Genomic DNA, 17,814 nt, shown 5'->3' on the forward strand with positions numbered 1-17,814 from the left:
GGCACCCAGATTTGAACTAGAGACCTCTTGACCTGCAGTCTATTGCTATACCACTGATCTATACCTCCAGTTCTGAAATGTTCACCTGTATTAATTCAGTAATATGTACAAAGTGGAAGCAACATGCAATCACCATCAAAGCAATGCATTTTCAACCACCAAACCCTCCTTATAAGTATAAGGGGTACAAAATATGTCCTTTATCTGCTTGGTAAAATACAGTGAGGTTTCCATTGCAAGAATTCATACATTTCGTATCACATGTAGATCTTGGAACATGGAAAATAACTTTTGTCAAATGCACAAATTCTGCAAAACGTAACTGCTTCTCTACTGCAGTTTGTTGATATTGTGCTAAGAGCATAGTTAAACCCAATTGTTCATTATTTTGTATATGGAATGATGATATATCCTATTGTTTCTTACAGGTCATTGGGTTGAAAAACATTTTAACAGGATCTATTGAAGAGGGTATATGGTTATGAAACAGTGACTTCTTGAACTGCACTCCTACGCTCTACCACTGAGTTAAACCCTTGAATGCTGAAAACTGCGCTTTTTTTAAATAGGTGATAGAGTGGGTGACTGCATGGAACATGTAGAACTAATGACATCAGTGCACTTCTGGTCAGCTGTACAAATTAATACATTTCATTAAGGGCATATTATTGGTTTCCGCCAAAGTTTTATAACATTCATATGAGATTCCAATGGACTATTTTAAACTGATAATATCACCAGTAGAACTTGGGTGAATGTAAAACACAGCTTGTATCATACGAAGAAATCCTAAACAGCTTAATGGTGTTTACCCTATGTTTCAGGTGAAGATCAGGAGTATTTGAAATGTAGCAATGTGTTGCTCATTACATAAAATGCTAAGATTGTAAATGATTTCTTCAATTTATTTAATTAAAAAATATATCTACAGGTGGACAAGGGGGCACCCAGATTTGAACTAGAGACTTCTTGTTATGCAGTGTATTGCTATACCACTGAGCTATACCCACAGATCTGAAATGTTCACCTATATTAATTCAGTAATATGTACAAAGTGGAAGCAACATGCAATCACCGTCAAAGCAATGCATTTTCAGCCACCAAACCCCCCTTATCACTATATGGGGTGCGAAGGATGTCCTTTATCTGCCTTGGTAAAATACAGTGAGGTTTCCTTTGCAAGAATTCATACATTTCGTATCACATGTAGATCTTGGAACATGGAAAAAAAACTTTTGTCAAATGCACAAATTCTGCAAAACGTAACTGCTTCTCTACTGCAGTTTGTTGATTTTGTGCTAAGAGCATAGTTAAACCCAATTGTTCATTGTTTCGTATATGAAATGATGATATATCTTATTGTTTCTTACAGTGCATTGGGTTGAAAAACATTTTAACAGGATCTATTGAAGAGGGTATATGGTTATGAAACAGGGACTTCTTGAACTGCACTCCTACGCTCTACCACTGACATAAACCCTTGAATGCTGAAAACTGCCCTTTTTTTTAAAAAGGTGATAGAATGGGTGACTGCATGGAACTTGTAGAACTAATGACATCAGCGCATACACTTCTGGTCAGCTGTACAAATTAATACATTTCATTAAGGGCATATTATTGGTTTCTGCCAAAGTTTTATAACATTCATATGAGATTCCAATGGACTATTTCAAACTGATAATATCACCAGTAGAACTTGGGTGAATGTAAAACACAGCTTGTATCATACGAAGAAATCCTAAACAGCTTAATCGTGTTTACCCTATGTTTCAGGTGATGATCAGGAGTATTTCACATATAGCAATGTGTTGCTCATTACATAAAATGCTAAGATTGTAAATGTTTTCTTCAATTTATTTAATTAAAAAAATATATCTACAGGTAAAACAGTTGGACAAGGGGGCACCCAGATTTGAATTAGAGACCTCTCGACCTGCAGTCTATTGCTACACCACTGATCTATACCCCCAGATCTGAAATGTTCACCTATATTAATTCAGTAATATGTACAAAGTGGAAGCAACATGCAATCACCATCAAAGCAATGCATTTTCAGCCACCAAACCCTCCTTATAACTATATGGGGTGCGAAGGATGTCCTTTATCTGCCTTGGTAAAATACAGTGAGGTTTCCATTGCAAGAATTCATACATTTCGTATCACATGTAGATCTTGGAACATGGAAAAAAAACTTTTGTCAAATGCACAAATTCTGCAAAACGTAACTGCTTCTCTACTGCAGTTTGTTGATTTTGTGCTAAGAGCAAAGTTAAACCCAATTGTTCATTGTTTTGTAAATGAAATGATGATATATCCTATTGGTTCTTACAGTGCATTGGGTTGAAAAACATTTTAACATGATCTATTGAAGAGGGTATATGGTTATGAAACAGGGACTTCTTGAACTGCACTCCTACGCTCTACCACTGAGTTAAACCCTTGAATGCTGAAAACTGCCCTTTTTAAAAAAGGTGATAGAGTGGGTGACTGCATGCAACTTGTAGAACTAATGACATCAGTGCACGTCTGGTCAGCTGTACCAATTAATACATTTCATTATGGGCATATTATTGGTTTCCACCACAGTTTTATAACATTCATATGAGCTTCCAATTGATTATTTCAAACTGATAATATCACCAGTAGAACTTGGGTGAATGTAAAACACAGCTTGTATCATACGAAGAAATCCTAAACAGCTTAATGGTGTTTACCCTATGTTTCAGGTGATGAACAGGAGTATTTCAAATGTAGAAATGTGTTGCTCATTACATAAAATGCTTAGATTGTAAACGTTTTCTTCAATTAAAAGATATTTCTACAGGTGAAACAGTGGGACAAGGGGGCACCCACATTTGAACTGGGGAACCTCTTGATCTGCAGTCAAATGCTCTACCACTGAGCTATACCCCCAGTTCTGAAATGTTCACCTTTATTAATTCAGTAATATGTACAAAGTGGAAGCAACATGCAATCACCATCAAAGCAATGCATTTTCAACCACCAAACCCTCCTTATAAGTATAAGGGGTACAAAATATGTCCTTTATCTGCTTGGTAAAATACAGTGAGGTTTCCATTGCAAGAATTCATACATTTCGTATCACATGTAGATCTTGGAACATGGAAAATAACTTTTGTCAAATGCACAAATTCTGCAAACCGTAACTGCTTCTCTACTGCAGTTTGTTGATATTGTGCTAAGAGCATAGTTAAACCCAATTGTTCATTATTTTGTATATGGAATGATGATATATCCTATTGTTTCTTACAGGTCATTGGGTTGAAAAACATTTTAACAGGATCTATTGAAGAGGGTATATGGTTATGAAACAGGGACTTCTTGAACTGCACTCCTACGCTCTACCACTGAGTTAAACCCTTGAATGCTGAAAACTGCGCTTTTTTTAAATAGGTGATAGAGTGGGTGACTGCATGGAACATGTAGAACTAATGACATCAGTGCACTTCTGGTCAGCTGTACAAATTAATACATTTCATTAAGGGCATATTATTGGTTTCCGCCAAAGTTTTATAACATTCATATGCGATTCCAATGGACTATTTTAAACTGATAATATCACCAGTAGAACTTGGGTGAATGTAAAACACAGCTTGTATCATACGAAGAAATCCTAAACAGCTTAATGGTGTTTACCCTATGTTTCAGGTGAAGATCAGGAGTATTTGAAATGTAGCAATGTGTTGCTCATTACATAAAATGCTAAGATTGTAAATGTTTTCTTCAATTTATTTAATTAAAAAATATATCTACAGTTGGACAAGGGGGCACCCAGATTTGAACTAGAGACTTCTTGATATGCAGTGTATTGCTATACCACTGAGCTATACCCACAGATCTGAAATTTACACCTATATTAATTCAGTAATATGTACAAAGTGGAAGCAACATGCAATCACCGTCAAAGCAATGCATTTTCAGCCACCAAACCCCCCTTATCACTATATGGGGTGCGAAGGATGTCCTTTATCTGCCTTGGTAAAATACAGTGAGGTTTCCTTTGCAAGAATTCATACATTTCGTATCACATGTAGATCTTGGAACATGGAAAAAAAACTTTTGTCAAATGCACAAATTCTGCAAAACGTAACTGCTTCTCTACTGCAGTTTGTTGATTTTGTGCTAAGAGCATAGTTAAACCCAATTGTTCATTGTTTCGTATATGAAATGATGATATATCTTATTGTTTCTTACAGTGCATTGGGTTGAAAAACATTTTAACAGGATCTATTGAAGAGGGTATATGGTTATGAAACAGGGACTTTTTGAACTGCACTCCTACGCTCTACCACTGACATAAACCCTTGAATGCTGAAAACTGCCCTTTTTTTTAAAAAGGTGATAGAATGGGTGACTGCATGGAACTTGTAGAACTAATGACATCAGCGCATACACTTCTGGTCAGCTGTACAAATTAATACATTTCATTAAGGGCATATTATTGGTTTCTACCAAAGTTTTATAACATTCATATGAGATTCCAATGGACTATTTCAAACTGATAATATCACCAGTAGAACTTGGGTGAATGTAAAACACAGCTTGTATCATACGAAGAAATCCTAAACAGCTTAATCGTGTTTACCCTATGTTTCAGGTGATGATCAGGAGTATTTCACATATAGCAATGTGTTGCTCATTAGATAAAATGCTAAGATTGTAAATGTTTTCTTCAATTTATTTAATTAAAAAAATATATCTACAGGTAAAACAGTTGGACAAGGGGGCACCCAGATTTGAATTAGAGACCTCTCGACCTGCAGTCTATTGCTACACCACTGATCTATACCCCCAGATCTGAAATGTTCACCTATATTAATTCAGTAATATGTACAAAGTGGAAGCAACATGCAATCACCATCAAAGCAATGCATTTTCAGCCACCAAACCCTCCTTATAGGTATATGGGGTGTGAAGGATGTCCTTTATCTGCCTTGGTAAAATACAGTGAGGTTTCCATTGCAAGAATTCATACATTTCGTATCACATGTAGATCTTGGAACATGGAAAAAAAACTTTTGTCAAATGCACAAATTCTGCAAAACGTAACTGCTTCTCTACTGCAGTTTGTTGATTTTGAGCTAAGAGCATAGTTAAACCCAATTGTTCATTGTTTTGTATATGAAATGATGATATATCCTATTGTTTCTTACAGTGCATTGGGTTGAAAAACATTTTAACATGATCTATTGAAGAGGGTATATGGTTTTGAAACAGGGACTTCTTGAACTGCACTCCTACGCTCTACCACTGAGTTAAACCCTTGAATGCTGAAAACTGCCCTTTTTAAAAAGGTGATAGAGTGGGTGACTGCATGGAACTTGTAGAACTAATGACATCTGTGCACTTCAGGTCAGCTGTACAAATTAATACATTTCATTAAGCTCATATTATTGGTTTCCGCCAAAGTTTTATAACATTCATATGAGCTTCCAATGGACTATTTGAAACTGATAATATCACCAGTAGAACTTGGGTGAATGTAATACACAGCTTGTATCATGCAAAGAAATCCTAAACAGCTTATTGGTGTTTACCCTATGTTTCAGGTGATGATCAGGAGTATTTCAAAGGTAGAAATGTGTTGCTCATTACATAAAATGCTTAGATTGTAAAGATTTTCTTCAATTTATTTAATTAAAAGATATTTCTACAGGTAAAACAGTTGGACAAGGGGACACCCAGATTTGAACTGGGGACCTCTTGATCTGCAGTCAAATGCTCTACCACTGAGCTATACGCCCAGTTCTGAAATGATCACCTTTATTAATTCAGTAATATGTACAAAGTGGAAGCAACATGTAATCACCATCAACGCAATGCATTTTCAGCCACCAAACCCTCCATATAAGTATAAGGGGTACAAAAGATGTCCTTTATCTGCCTTGGTAAAATACAGTGAGGTTTCCATTGCAAGAATTCATACATTTCGTATCACATGTAGATCTTGGAACATGGAAAAAAAACTTTTGTCAAATGCACAAATTCTACAAAATGTAACTGCTTCTCTACTGCAGTTTGCTGATTTTGTGCAAATACCATAGTTAAACCCAATTGTTCAATGTTTTGTATGTTAAATGATGATATATCCTATTGTTTCTTATAGTGCATTGGGTTGAAAAACATTTAAACATGATCTATTGAAGAGGGTATATGGTTATGAAACAGGGACTTCTTGAACTGCACTCCTACACTCTACCACTGATTTAAACCCTTGAATGCTGAAAACTGCCCTTTTTTTGAAAAAGGTGATAGTGTGGGTGACTGCATGGAACTTGTAGAACTAATGACATCAGTGCACTTCTGGTCAGCTGTACAAATTAATACATTTCATTAAGGGCATATTATTGGTTTCCGCCAAAGTTTTATAACATTCATATGAGATTCCAATGGACTATTTCAAACTGATAATATCACCAGTAGAACTTGGGTGAATGTAAAACACAGCTTGTATCATACGAAGAAATCCTAAACAACTTAATGGTGTTTACCCTATGTTTCAGGTGATGATCAGGAGTATTTCAAATGTATAAATGTGTTGCTCATTACATAAAATGCTAAGATTGTAAAAGTTTTCTTCAATTTATTTAATTAAAAAATATATCTACAGGTAAAACAGTTGGACAAGGGGGCACCCAGATTTGAACTAGGGATCTCTTGATCTGCAGTCAAATGCTCTACCAGTGAGCTATACCCCCAGTTCTGAAAAGTTCACCTATATTAATTCAGTAATACGTACAAAGTGGAAGCAACATGCAATCACCATCAAAGCAATGCATTTTCAGCCACCAAACCCTCCTTATAAGTATAAGGGGTACAAAATATGTCCTTTATCTGCTTGGTAAAATACAGAGAGGTTTCCATTGCAAGAATTCATACATTTCGTATCACATGTAGATCTTGGAACATGGAAAAAAACTTTTGTCAAATGCACAAATTCTGCAAAACGTAACTGCTTCTCTACTGCAGTTTGTTGATATTGTGCTAAGAGCATCGTTAAACCCAATTGTTCATTGTTTTGTATATGAAATGATGATATATCCTATTGTTTCTTACAGGTCATTGGGTTGAAAAACATTTTAACAGGATCTATTGAAGAGGGTATATGTTTATGAAACAGGGACTTCTTGAACTGCACTCCTACGCTCTACCACTGAGTTAAACCCTTGAATGCTGAAAACTGCGCTTTTTTTAAAAAGGTGATAGAGTGGGTGACTGCATGGAACATGTAGAACTAATGACATCAGTGCATTTCTGGTCAGCTGTACAAATTAATACATTTCATTAAGGGCATATTATTGGTTTCCGCCAAAGTTTTATAACATTCATATGAGATTTAATGGACTATTTTAAATTGATAATATCACCAGTAGAACTTGGGTGAATGTAAAACACAGCTTGTATCATACGAAGAATTCCTAAACAGCTTAATGGTGTTTACCCTATGTTTCAAGTGATAATCAGGAGTATTTCAAATGTAGCAATGTGTTGCTCATTACATAAAATGCTAAGATTGTAAATGTTTTCTTCAATTTATTTAATTAAAAAAATATATCTACAGGTAAAACAGTTGGACAAGGGGGCACCCAGATTTGAACTAGGGACCTCTGGATATGCAGTCAAATGCTCTACCAGTGAGCTATACCCCCAGTTCTGAAATGTTCACCTATATTTATTCAGTAATATGTACAAAGTGGAAGCAACATGCAATCACCATCAAAGCAATGCATTTTCAGCCACCAAACCCTCCTTAGAAGTTTAAGGGGTACAAAATATGTCCTTCATCTGCATGGTAAAATACAGTGAGGTTTCCATTGCAAGAATTCATACATTTCGTATCACATGTAGATCTTGGAACATGGAAAAAAACTTTTGTCATATGCACAAATTCTGCAAAACGTAACTGCTTCTCTACTGCAGTTTGTTGATTTTGTGCTGAGAACATAGTTAAACCCAATTGTTCATTGTTTTGTTTATGAAATGATGATATATCTAATTGTTTCTTACAGTGCATTGGGTTGAAAAACATTTTAGCAGGATCTATTGAAGAGGGTATATGGTTATGAAACAGGGACTTCTTGAACTGCACTCCTACGCTCTACCACTGACATAAACCCTTGAATGCTGAAAACTGCCCTTTTTTTTAAAAAGGTGATAGTGTGGGTGACTGCAGGGAACTTGTAGAACTAATGACATCAGTGCACTTCTGGTCAGCTGTACAAATTAATACATTTCATTAAGGGCATATTATTGGTTTCCGCCAAAGTTTAATAACATTCATATGAGATTCCAATGGACTATTTCAAACTGATAATATCACCAGTAGAACTTGGGTGAATGTAAAACACAGCTTGTATCATACGAAGAAATCCTAAACAGCTTAATGGTGTTTACCCTATGTTTCAGGTGAGGATCAGGAGTATTGCACATGTATCAATGTGTTGCTCCTTACATAAAATCCTAAGATTGTAAATGTTTTCTTCAATTTATTTAATTAAAAAAATATATCTACAGGTAAAACAGTTGGACAAGGGGGCACCCAGATTTGAACTAGAGAGCTCTTGACCTGCAGTCTATTGCTATACCACTGATCTATACCCCCAGTTCTGAAATGTTCACCTGTATTAATTCAGTAATATGTACAAAGTGGAAGCAACATGCAATCACCATCAAAGCAATGCATTTTCAACCACCAAACCCTCCTTATAAGTATAAGGGGTACAAAATATGTCCTTTATCTGCTTGGTAAAATACAGTGAGGTTTCCATTGCAAGAATTCATACATTTCGTATCACATGTAGATCTTGGAACATGGAAAATAACTTTTGTCAAATGCACAAATTCTGCAAAACGTAACTGCTTCTCTACTGCAGTTTGTTGATATTGTGCTAAGAGCATAGTTAAACCCAATTGTTCATTATTTTGTATATGAAATGATGATATATCCTATTGTTTCTTACAGGTCATTGGGTTGAAAAACATTTTAACAGGATCTATTGAAGAGGGTATATGGTTATGAAACAGGGACTTCTTGAACTGCACTCCTACGCTCTACCACTGAGTTAAACCCTTGAATGCTGAAAACTGCGCTTTTTTTAAATAGGTGATAGAGTGGGTGACTGCATGGAACATGTAGAACTAATGACATCAGTGCACTTCTGGTCAGCTGTACAAATTAATACATTTCATTAAGGGCATATTTTTGGTTTCTGCCAAAGTTTTATAACATTCATATGAGATTCCAATGGACTATTTTAAACTGATAATATCACCAGTAGAACTTGGGTGAATGTAAAACACAGCTTGTATCATACGAAGAAATCCTAAACAGCTTAATGGTGTTTACCCTATGTTTCAGGTGAAGATCAGGAGTATTTGAAATGTAGCAATGTGTTGCTCATTACATAAAATGCTAAGATTGTAAATGTTTTCTTCAATTTATTTAATTAAAAAATATATCTACAGGTGGACAAGGGGGCACCCAGATTTGAACTAGAGACTTCTTGACATGCAGTGTATTGCTATACCACTGAGCTATACCCACAGATCTGAAATGTTCACCTATATTAATTCAGTAATATGTACAAAGTGGAAGCAACATGCAATCACCATCAAAGCAATGCATTTTCAGCCACCAAACCCCCCTTATCACTATATGGGGTGCGAAGGATGTCCTTTATCTGCCTTGGTAAAATACAGTGAGGTTTCCATTGCAAGAATTCATACATTTCGTATCACATGTAGATCTTGGAACATGGAAAAAAAACTTTTGTCAAATGCACAAATTCTGCAAAACGTAACTGCTTCTCTACTGCAGTTTGTTGATTTTGTGCTAAGAGCATAGTTAAACCCAATTGTTCATTGTTTCGTATATGAAATGATGATATATCTTATTGTTTCTTACAGTGCATTGGGTTGAAAAACATTTTAACAGGATCTATTGAAGAGGATATATGGTTATGAAACCGGGACTTCTTGAACTGCACTCCTACGCTCTACCACTGACATAAACCCTTGAATGCTGAAAACTGCCCTTTTTTTAAAAAAGGTGGTAGAATGGGTGACTGCATGGAACTTGTAGAACTAATGACATCAGCGCATACACTTCTGGTCAGCTGTACAAATTAATACATTTCATTAAGGGCATATTATTGGTTTGTGCCAAAGTTTTATAACATTCATATGAGATTCCAATGGACTATTTCAAACTGATAATATCACCAGTAGAACTTGGGTGAATGTAAAACACAGCTTGTATCATACGAAGAAATCCTAAACAGCTTAATCGTGTTTACCCTATGTTTCAGGTGATGATCAGGAGTATTTCACATATAGCAATGTGTTGCTCATTACATAAAATGCTAAGATTGTAAATGTTTTCTTCAATTTATTTAATTAAAAAAATATATCTACAGGTAAAACAGTTGGACAAGGGGGCACCCAGATTTGAATTAGAGACCTCTCGACCTGCAGTCTATTGCTACACCACTGATCTATACCCCCAGATCTGAAATGTTCACCTATATTAATTCAGTAATATGTACAAAGTGGAAGCAACATGCAATCACCAACAAAGCAATGCATTTTCAGCCACCAAACCCTCCTTATAAGTATATGGGGTGCGAAGGATGTCCTTTATCTGCCTTGGTAAAATACAGTGAGGTTTCCATTGCAAGAATTCATACATTTCGTATCACATGTAGATCTTGGAACATGGAAAAAAAACTTTTGTCAAATGCACAAATTCTGCAAAACGTAACTGCTTCTCTACTGCAGTTTGTTGATTTTGTGCTAAGAGCATAGCTAAACCCAATTGTTCATTGTTTTGTATATGAAATGATGATATATCTTATTGTTTCTTACAGTGCATTGGGTTGAAAAACATTTTAACAGGATCTATTGAAGAGGGTATATGGTTATGAAACAGGGACTTCTTGAACTGCACTCCTACTCTCTACCACTGATTTAAACCCTTGAATGCTGAAAACTGCCCTTTTTTAAAAAAGGTGATAGTGTGGGTGACTGCATGGAACTCGTAGAACTAATGACATCAGTGCACTTCTGGTCAGCTGTACAAATTAATACATGTCATTAAGGGCATATTATTGGTTTCCGCCAAAGTTTAATAACATTCATATTAGATTCCAATGGACTATTTCAAACTGATAATATCACCAGTAGAACTTGGGTGAATGTAAAGCACAGCTTGTATCATACGAAGAAATCCTATACAGCTTAATGGTGTTTACCCTATGTTCCACGTGATAATAAGGAGTATTTCAAATGTAGAAATGTGTTGCTCATTACATAAAATGCTAAGATTGTAAAAGTTTTCTTCAATTTATTTAACTAAAAAAATATTTCTACAGGTAAAACAGTTGGACAAGGGGGCACCCAGGTTTGTACTAGGGACCTCTTGATCTGCAGTCACATGCTAAACCACTGAGCTATACCCCCAATTCTGAAATGTTCACCTTTATTCATTCAGAAATATGTACAAAGTGGAAGCAACATGCAATCACCATCAAAGCAATGCATTTTCAGCCACCAAACCCTCCTTATAACTATATGGGGTGCGAAGGATGTCCTTTATCTGCCTTGGTAAAATACAGTGAGGTTTCTATTGCAAGAATTCATACATTTCGTATCACATGTAGATCTTGGAACATGGAAAAAAAACTTTTGTCAAATGCACAAATTCTGCAAAACGTAACTGCTTCTCTACTGCAGTTTGTTGATTTTGTGCTAAGAGCAAAGTTAAACCCAATTGTTCATTGTTTTGTATATGAAATGATGATATATCCTATTGTTTCTTACAGTGCATTGGGTTGAAAAACATTTTAACAGGATCTATTGAAGAGGGTATATGGTTATGAAACAGGGACTTCTTGAACTGCACTCCTACGCTGTACCACTGAGTTAAACCCTTGAATGCTGAAAACTGCCCTTTTTAAAAAAAGGTGATAGAGTGGGTGACTGCATGGAACTTGTAGAACTAATGACATCAGTGCACGTCTGGTCAGCTGTACCAATTAATACATTTCATTAAGGGCATATTATTGGTTTCCACAACAGTTTTATAACATTCATATGAGCTTCTAATTGACTATTTCAAACTGATAATATCACCAGTAGAACTTGGGTGAATGTAAAACACAGCTTGTATCATACGAAGACATCCTAAACAGCTTAATGGTGTTTACCCTATGTTTCAGGTGATGATGAACAGTATTTCAAATGCAGAAATGAGTTGCTGATTACATAAAATGCTAAGATTGTAAATGTTTTCTTCAATTTATGTGAGTAAAAAAATATTTCTACAGGTAAAATAGTTGAACAAGGGAGCACTCATATTTGAACTAGGGACCTCTTGATCTGCAGTCAAATGCTCTACCACTGACCTATACCCCCAGTTCTGAAATGTACACCTTTATTAATTCAGTAATATGTACAAAGTGGAAGCAACATGCAATCACCATCAAAGCAATGCATTTTCAGCCACCAAACCCTCCTTATAAATATATGGGGTGCGAAGGATGTCCTTTATCTGCCTTGGAAAAATACAGTGAGGTTTCCATTGCAAGAATTCATACATTTCGTATCACATGTAGATCTTGGAACATGGAAAAAAAAACTTTTGTCAAATGCACAAATTCTACAAAATGTAACTGCTTCTCTACTGCAGTTTGCTGATTTTGTGCAAATACCATAGTTAAACCCAATTGTTCAATGTTTTGTATGTGAAATGATGATATATCCTATTGTTTCTTACAGTGCATTGGGTTGAAAAACATTTAAACATGATCTATTGAAGAGGGTATATGGTTATGAAACAGGAACTTCTTGAACTTCACTCCTACGCTCTACCACTGATTTAAACCCTTGAATGCTGAAAACTGCCCTTTTTTTTAAAAAGGTGATAGTGTGGGTGACTGCATGGAACTTGTAGAACAAATGACATCAGTGCACTTCTGGTCAGCTGTACAAATTAATACATTTCATTAAGGGCATATTATTGGTTTCCGCGCCAAAGTTTTATAACATTCATATGAGATTCCAATGGACTATTTCAAACTGATAATATCACCAGTAGAACTTGGGTGAATGTAAAACACAGCTTGTATCATACGAAGAAATCCTAAACAACTTAATGGTGTTTACCCTATGCTTCAGGTGATGATCAGGAGTATTTCAAATGTATAAATGTGTTGCTCATTACATAAAATGCTAAGATTGTAAAAGTTTTCTTCAATTTATTTAATTAAAAAATATATCTACAGGTAAAACAGTTGGACAAGGGGGCACCCAGATTTGAACTAGGGACCTCTTGATCTGCAGTCAAATGCTCTACCAGTGAGCTATACCCCCAGTTCTGAAAAGTTCACCTATATTAATTCAGTAATACGTACAAAGTGGAAGCAACATGCAATCACCATCAAAGCAATGCATTTTCAGCCACCAAACCCTGCTTATAAGTATAAGGGGTACAAAATATGTCCTTTATCTGCTTGGTAAAATACAGTGAGGTTTCCATTGCAAGAATTCATACATTTCGTATCACATGTAGATCTTGGAACATGGAAAAAAACTTTTGTCAAATGCACAAATTCTGCAAAACGTAACTGCTTCTCTACTGCACTGCAGTTTGTTGATATTGTGCTAAGAGCATCGTTAAACCCAATTGTTCATTGTTTTGTATATGAAATGATGATATATCCTATTGTTTCTTACAGGTCATTGGGTTGAAAAACATTTTAACAGGATCTATTGAAGAGGGTATATGGTTATGAAACAGGGACTTCTTGAACTGCACTCCTACGCTCTACCACTGAGTTAAACCCTTGAATGCTGAAAACTGCGCTTTTTTTAAAAAGGTGATAGAGTGGGTGACTGCATGGAACATGTAGAACTAATGACATCAGTGCACTTCTGGTCAGCTGTACAAATTAATACATTTCATTAAGGGCATATTATTGGTTTCCGCCAAAGTTTTATAACATTCATATGAGATTCCAATGGACTATCTTAAATTGATAATATCACCAGTAGAACTTGGGTGAATGTAAAACACAGCTTGTACCATACGAAGAGATCCTAAACAGCTTAATGGTGTTTACCCTATGTTTCAGGTGAAGATCAGGAGTATTTGAAATGTAGCAATGTGTTGCTCATTACATAAAATGCTAAGATTGTAAATGTTTTCTTCAATTTATTTAATTAAAAAATATATCTACAGGTAAAACAGGTGGACAAGGGGGCACCCAGATTTGAACTAGAGACTTCTTGACATGCAGTGTATTGCTATACCACTGAGCTATACCCACAGATCTGAAATGTTCACCTATATTAATTCAGTAATATGTACAAAGTGGAAGCAACATGCAATCACCGTCAAAGCAATGCATTTTCAGCCACCAAACCCCCCTTATCACTATATGGGGTGCGAAGGATGTCCTTTATCTGCCTTGGTAAAATACAGTGAGGTTTCCATTGCAAGAATTCATACATTTCGTATCACACGTAGATCTTGGAACATGGAAAAAAAACTTTTGTCAAATGCACAAATTCTGCAAAACGTAACTGCTTCTCTACTGCAGTTTGTTGATTTTGTGCTAAGAGCATAGTTAAACCCAATTGTTCATTGTTTCGTATATGAAATGATGATATATCTTATTGTTTCTCACAGTGCATTGGGTTGAAAAACATTTTAACAGGATCTATTGAAGAGGGTATATGGTTATGAAACAGGGACTTCTTGAACTGCACTCCTACGCTCTACCACTGACATAAACCCTTGAATGCTGAAAACTGCCCTTTTTTTAAAAAGGTGATAGAATGGGTGACTGCATGGAACTTGTAGAACTAATGACATCAGCGCATGCACTTCTGGTCAGCTGTACAAATTAATACATTTCATTAAGGGCATATTATTGGTTTCCGCCAAAGTTTTATAACATTCATATGAGATTCCAATGGACTATTTCAAACTGATAATATCACCAGTAGAACTTGGGTGAATGTAAAACACAGCTTGTGTCATACGAAGAAATCCTAAACAGCTTAATCGTGTTTACCCTATGTTTCAGGTGATGATCAGGAGTATTTCACATGTAGCAATGTGTTGCTCATTTCATAAAATGCTAAGATTGTAAATGTTTTCTTCAATTTATTTAATTAAAAAAATATATCTACAGGTAAAACAGTTGGACAAGGGGGCACCCAGATTTGAATTAGAGACCTCTCGACCTGCAGTCTATTGCTACACCACTGATCTATACCCCCAGATCTGAAATGTTCACCTATATTAATTCAGTAATATGTACAAAGTGGAAGCAACATGCAATCACCATCAAAGCAATGCATTTTCAGCCACCAAACCCTCCTTATAACTATATGGGGTGCGAAGGATGTCCTTTATCTGCCTTGGTAAAATACAGTGAGGTTTCCATTGCAAGAATTCATACATTTCGTATCACATGTAGATCTTGGAACATGGAAAAAAAACTTTTGTCAAATGCACAAATTCTGCAAAACGTAACTGCTTCTCTACTGCAGTTTGTTGATTTTGTGCTAAGAGCAAAGTTAAACCCAATTGTTCATTGTTTTGTAAATGAAATGATGATATATCCTATTGGTTCTTACAGTGCATTGGGTTGAAAAACATTTTAACAGGATCTATTGAAGAGGGTATATGGTTATGAAACAGGGACTTCTTGAACTGCACTCCTACGCTCTACCACTGAGTTAAACCCTTGAATGCTGAAAACTGCCCTTTTTAAAAAAGGTGATAGAGTGGGTGACTGCATGCAACTTGTAGAACTAATGACATCAGTGCACGTCTGGTCAGCTGTACCAATTAATACATTTCATTATGGGCATATTATTGGTTTCCACCACAGTTTTATAACATTCATATGAGCTTCCAATTGATTATTTCAAACTGATAATATCACCAGTAGAACTTGGGTGAATGTAAAACACAGCTTGTATCATACGAAGAAATCCTAAACAGCTTAATGGTGTTTACCCTATGTTTCAGGTGATGAACAGGAATATTTCAAATGTAGAAATGTGTTGCTCATTACATAAAATGCTTAGATTGTAAACGTTTTCTTCAATTAAAAGATATTTCTAGAGGTGAAACAGTGGGACAAGGGGGCACCCACATTTGAACTGGGGAACCTCTTGATCTGCAGTCAAATGCTCTACCACTGAGCTATACCCCCAGTTCTGAAATGTTCACCTTTATTAATTCAGTAATATGTACAAAGTGGAAGCAACATGCAATCACCATCAAAGCAATGCATTTTCAGCCACCAAACCCTCCTTATAAGTATATGGGCTGCGAAGGATGTCCTTTATCTGCCTTGGTAAAATACAGTGAGGTTTCCATTGCAAGAATTCATACATTTCGTATCACATGTAGATCTTGGAACATGGAAAAAAAAACTTTTGTCAAATGCACAAATTCTACAAAAGGTAACTGCTTCTCTACTGCAGTTTTCTGATTTTGTGCTAAGACCATAGTTAAACCCAATTGTTCAATGTTTTGTAGGTGAAATGATGATGTATCCTATTGTTTCTTACAGTGCATTGGGTTGAAAAACATTTTAACATGATCTATTGAAGAGGGTATATGGTTATGAAACATGGACTTCTTGAACTGCACTCCTACGCTCTACCACTGACAGCTTAATGGTGTTTACCCTATGTTTCAGGTGATGATCAGGAGTATTTCAAATGTAGAAATGTGTTGCTCATTACATAAAATGCTTAGATTGTAAACGTTTTCTTCAATTTATTTAATTAAAAGATATTTCTACAGGTAAAACAGTTGGACAAGGGGGCACCCAGATTTGAACTGGGGACCTCTTGATCTGCAGTCAAATGCTCTACCACTGAGTTATACCCCCAGTTCTGAAAAGTTCACCTTTATTAATTCAGTAATATGTACAAAGTGGAAGCAACATGCAATCACCATCAAAGCAATGCATTTTCCGCCACCAAACCCTCCTTATAACTATATGGGGTGCAAAGGATGTCCTTTATATGCCTCGGTAAAATACAGTGAGGTTTCCATTGCAAGAATTCATACATTTCGTATCACATGTAGATCTTGGAACATGGAAAAAAACTTTTGTCAAATGGACATATTCTGCAAAAGGGAACTGCTTCTCTACTGCAGTTTGTTGATTTTGTGCTAAGAGCATAGTTAAACCCAATTGTTCATTGTTTTGTATATGAAATGATGATATATCCTATTGTTTCTTACAGTGCATTGGGTTGAAAAACATTTTAACATGATCTATTGAAGAGGTTATATGGTTATGAAACACGGACTTCTTGAACTGCACTCCTACGATATACCACTGAGTTAAACCCTTGAATGCTGAAAACTGCCAGTTTTTAAAAAGGTGATAGAGTGCGTGACTGCATGGAACTTGTAGAACTAATGACATCAGTGCACTTCTGGTCAGCTGTACAAATTAATACATTTCATTAAGGGCATATTATTGGTTTCCGCCACAGTTTTATAACATTCATATGAGCTTTCAATGGACTATTTCAAACTGATAATATCACCAGTAGAACTTGGGTGGATGTGAAACAAAGCTTGTATCATACAAAGAAATCCTAAGCAGCTTAATGGTGTTTACCCTATGTTTCAGATGATGATCAACAGTATTTCAAATGCAGAAATGTGTTGCTCATTACATTCAATGCTAAGATTGTAAATGTTTACTTCAATTTATTTAATTAAAAACATATTTCTACAGGTAAAACAGTTGGACA

At 35.7% G+C, this 17,814-nt stretch overlaps 1 non-coding gene across 1 annotated transcript; it reads right to left on the reverse strand.

Moving 5' to 3' along the window:
- Positions 1 to 13,317: 13,317 nt before the first annotated feature.
- Positions 13,318 to 13,389, reverse strand: TRNAC-GCA (transfer RNA cysteine (anticodon GCA)). The gene has a single exon. It is a non-coding gene; the product is annotated as a tRNA-Cys (tRNA).
- Positions 13,390 to 17,814: the final 4,425 nt, after the last annotated feature.

Source organism: Ambystoma mexicanum, chromosome 4q, assembly GCF_040938575.1.
Source record: "Ambystoma mexicanum isolate Mex_15411 chromosome 4q, UKY_AmexF1_1, whole genome shotgun sequence".
Lineage (NCBI taxonomy): Eukaryota > Metazoa > Chordata > Amphibia > Caudata > Ambystomatidae > Ambystoma > Ambystoma mexicanum.